Below are 4,904 nucleotides of genomic sequence, written 5' to 3'. Positions count from 1 at the left end.
AGGCAGGGAGCTGGATGGGAAGTGGAGCTGCCGGGATTAGAACTGGCGCCCATATGGGATCCCGGGGCGCGTTCAAGGCGAGGACTTTAGCCGCTAGGCCATGCCGCCGGGCCCTAATTTCCAAAAATTTATTAAGATTAATGAATAAAGACAGTAAAAATATAATACCTGATATTTAAGGATTTAATATGTGCAAATGAATAGATTATATTGCTTTAATTTTGAATCATATAAAATATGAATTTTAAAGTATATTTAATTATGAAAATAACTATGTTATAGATTATTTAGAAAATGGAGAAAATACATCCTTAATTTCATGAGATTTGGGTTATATTTCCTTGCATTTTTTCCTTAATGCAGATTCCTTCATGTAATGTTTTAATAAAAATTTGTTTGAAGAGTGAGTTTCATGGCACAATACGTTAAGCTGCTGTTTCCCACACAGGCACCCCATACAGAAGAGCCAATTCAAGTCTTGAGTGCTCAGCTTCCTACCCAGCTCCCTGCTAATGTGCCTAGGAAGGCAGCTGAAGATCCAAAAGCTTGGGCCCTTGTCATCCATGCGGCAGATCTGGATGCAACTCCAGGTGCCTAGGTTTGACCACTGTAGCCATTTGAGGGAGTTATTCAATATATGGAAGGTCAGTCTCTCCCTCTTCATAATTTAGCCATTCAAATAAGTTTAAAAATCCTTAAAAAAAAAAAAAAAAAAGAAGAAGAAAGTAAAAATACGCTTGGAACAAGTAGACAGTTTTTTTTTTTCCCCTAATGGAACTTTGGTATTATGGCATTAATTACAGCAGAGTATTTCAGATGGGCACAGTGCAGTAGTTTAGTATCTAAAGTCCTTGCTTTGCATGTGCTAGGATCCTATAGGGTGCCAGTTCGTGTCCCGGATGCTCCACTTCCCATCCAGCTCTCTGCTTGTAGCCAGGGAAAGCAGTTGAGGATAGGTCAAAGTCTTGGGACCCTGCACCCACACAGGAGACCTGAAGAAGCTCCAGTCTCCAGGTTTCAGATCGGCTTCAATGGCCACTTGGGGAATGAGCCAGCAGACAGAAGATTTTTCTGCCTCCCCTTCCTTCTATAAATCTAACTTTCCAATAAAAATTTTAAAACAAAACAAAAAATTCTTTAAAAAATAAAAGTATTTCAGATGTATGGCAACTCTCAAACATAAAAATACACTTGAGAAAATCAAGAAGGAAAGAGATATGTTTAACTTGCATTTTTATGGGCCCAGCAAGATAGCCTAGTGGCTAAATCCTTGCCTTGCATCATGAGGATCCCATATGGACACCCGTTTGTATCCTGGCTGCACCATTTCCCTTCCAGTTCCCTGCTTGTGGCCTGGGAAATCAGTGAGGAATGGCTCAAAGCCTTGGAACACTCTGAGTGTGGCAGACTAGAAGAAGCTCCTGGCTCTTTGTTTCATATCAGTTCAACTCTAGCCACTGTGGCCATTTGTGGAGTGAACTAGCAGATGGAAAATCTTTCTGACTCCTCTCTGATCTACATTACCAATAAAACAAACAAATGAATTAAAAAAAAATGAATTCTAAAAACTACATGTACACTTTTTAATAGATGGGAAAATGACGAAATAATTATGTAATGATAAAGATACGTATATAATTACCAAGACACACTATAATTGGGGTCTTTGTTCTCAAAATTGGGTAAATGTACCTCCAAGAGACTTTTCTTTAAAACTTAGCAATGGGAAATCCAAATCCTCAGAACACGTCAAGTTCTGCTCTTGGTTTTTTGGATTCAGTAAAATCTGGTATTAAAAATAGGCTTTTACATTCCAAATGTACCTTTGTGCTGACACTCATTATTCTAGAGCACATTCTTTTTGTTTGTAAGCTCCATTTGTTCCTTTTATGTTCCATTGTCTAACTTCAAACCCCATTTTAAGAATTGTAAAATATGGGCCCGGCGGCATGGCCTAGCGGCTAAGGTCCTCGCCTTGAACGCACCAGGATCCCATATGGGCGCCGGTTCTAATCCCGGCAGCTCCACTTCCCATCCAGCTTCCTGCCTGTGGCCTGGGAAAGCAGTCGAGGACAGCCCAAAGCCTTGAGACCCTGCACCTGCAAGGGAGACCTGGAGGAAGTTCCCGGTTCCCAGCTTCGGATCGGTGCAGCACTGGCCGCTGCGGTCACTTGGGGGATGAATCATGCGACGGAGGATCTTCCTCTCTGTCTTTCCTCCTCTCTGTATATCTGACTTTGTAATAAAAACAAAATAAATCTTTAAAAAAAGAAAGAATTGTAAAATATGGGCTAAATCCTTGCCTCACAGGTGCCAGGATTCCATTTAGGATACACTTCTAATCCCTGCTGCTCCACTTTCCATCCAGCTCCCTGCCTGTGGCCTGGGAAAGCAACAAAGGAGAGCCCATAGCCTTGGGACCCTGCACCTGAGAGGAAGATCTAGAAGCTCCTGGCTTCAGCTGGGCTCAACACCTGCCACTTGCAGCCACTTGGGGATTGAACCAGTAGAGGGAAGATCTTTCTGTCTCTCCTGTTCTCCGTTAATGTGATCTGCTTTTCCAATAAAATCTCAAAAGAAAAAAATGTAAAATATATCAGCTATTGAGGGAACAATGTAAAATCCACTGTTGAATGAATGGTTAACAAAAGGCATTACACATAACATGGAATCTTATTCAGCCTTTTTTTTTTAAAGATTTATTCATTTTTTATTACAGCCAGATATACACAGAGGAGGAGAGACAGAGAGGAAGATCTTCCGTCCGATGATTCACTCCCCAAGTGAGCCACAACGGGCCGGTGCGCGCCGATCCGAAGCCGGGAACCTGGAACCTCTTCCTGGTCTCCCACGCGGGTGCAGGGTCCCAATGCACTGGGCCATCCTCGACTGCTTTCCCAGGCCACAAGCAGGGAGCTGGATGGGAAGTGGAGCTGCCGGGATTAGAACCGGCGCCCATATGGGATCCTGGGGCGTTCAAGGCGAGGACTTTAGCCACTAGGCCACGCCGCCGGGCCCTTATTCAGGCTTAAAGAGGAAATTGTTATCAGGCTCAACATTAATGATCCTTGAAAAGAGCATAGTAAGTGAAATAAGCAGTTACAAAAGACAAGTACTGCAGGATCCCATTAATGTGATGTTCCTAGAATAAATTCAAAGGTTACGAGGAGTTCTGGAGGGGGTCAGCACAATGGCTCAATGGCTAATTCTCCATCTCCAAGCTTGGCATCTCATATGGTTGTCAATTGTTGCCCCAGCTGCTTCACTTCCCATCCAGCTCCCTGCTTGTGGTCTTGGAAAGAGGAAGCAGACAGCCCAAGTTCTTGAGACCCTGAGCTCATGTGGGAGACCTGGAAGAAGCTCCTGGCTCCTAGTTTCAGATGGGCTCAACTTTGGCCATTGTGGCCATTTAGGGAGTGAACCAGTGGATAGAAGACCTCTCTCTCTTTTTTTTGTTTTCTGTAAATCTGCCTTTCCAATGAAAATAAATAGACTTCTAATTAAAAAAATAAGAAAAAGTTCTTGAGATGATAGGCATGATGGCTGTACAAAAATTGAAACTTAATTCCCCTGAACTACATATTTTAAAATGGTTAAGATGGTAAATTTTATGTAATGTATATTTTATCACAATGTAAAAACTCAATGTAACTTATATTTATAAAAGTATATTAGAAATGAGTATTCAAGAAATAATTATAAAGTAAATACATAATGATTACCTAACTCAATAAAATACATAATCAGAGGATACCCCCATGTTCCTCCCCATCACAACCCTCTTCTTCATTCCCGAAACACCACTCACTATCAGGACTTCAACATTTGCTTTTAAGAAAAGACACTGGGCTCGGCAGCGTGGCCTGGAGGCTAAGGTCCTCGCCTTGATCCCATATGGCCGCTGGTTCTAATCCCAGCAGCTCCACTTCCTCTCTCTCTCTCCTCCTCTCAGTATATCTGAGTTTGTAATAAAAAAAATAAATAAATCAAAAAAAAAAAAAAGAAAACACACTGTGAAGTGATAATACAGGAAAAATTCTATCAACAGTACAAAAATTCAAGAATATTTCTTTGAATTGCAATATTTTCTATAAACGCAAAAAACACTGCCAAACAACCTAATAAGTTTTAAGTAGTTAGTCTCCTTTTCGCTGCCTTTGCTTCTGAAATTGTAAACATTAAGAAATCTATTTTGATTCCGCAATTTACCTCACCTACAGGGTTTAATTTTTTTTAAAAAAATGCTCAGCACAGATTTTCATTCCTCCAGCTCTCCCTTGCCTCGAACTACAAAGAAACAATGATTTAAACCCTTTGTGCCCTTTTAGAAAATTACACAGATACCCCATTGTGGAACACTATAATCCCTTCGTGGAAAGGAAGAGATTAGCATATGAATACAAAGCAAAATGAATCTAGAATACAAAATGATCTACTGGATTGTGAAGCTCTTGTATTCTTAAAAACATGTATTTATTTCCTCTTTTTGCATTGCTCCTTTAGTGGTCTCAGGGTTGAGGGAACTGAGCTTCTTCCTTGGGTACTCGGAAAAGAATTGGAAAAAAAAAAGCCAACAGATTCTAGGAGGTGCAAAACCAACAGATGGCTCCCGGCGCCAGTGGAATCGCCCGTGGAATCTGCTACACTGCTTGCCGGCAAAGAGTGTAGAAAGTGCTGTTTGCAGACTGCGTGGTGAAAGACAGAAAGCGACCGAAGAGAGCCATAGTGCTGACGTTGAAGGCCCGGCCCTGTGAGGTTGCACAGGGTAAGCGGCGTTGGCCAGGAGGCAGAGAGGCGAAAAGGAAGGAAAGAGGATTTGGCCTGGGGGCGGGGCCTGCGGCACAGCGTGGCTCCTGATTGCTGGAGCGCGGCTGCCAATCTTGCAGACTCGCTCTCTGAACCAG

This window comes from Ochotona princeps, chromosome 17, assembly GCF_030435755.1.
Source record: "Ochotona princeps isolate mOchPri1 chromosome 17, mOchPri1.hap1, whole genome shotgun sequence".
Lineage (NCBI taxonomy): Eukaryota > Metazoa > Chordata > Mammalia > Lagomorpha > Ochotonidae > Ochotona > Ochotona princeps.
Note: the sequence above shows the minus strand (reverse complement) of the source record.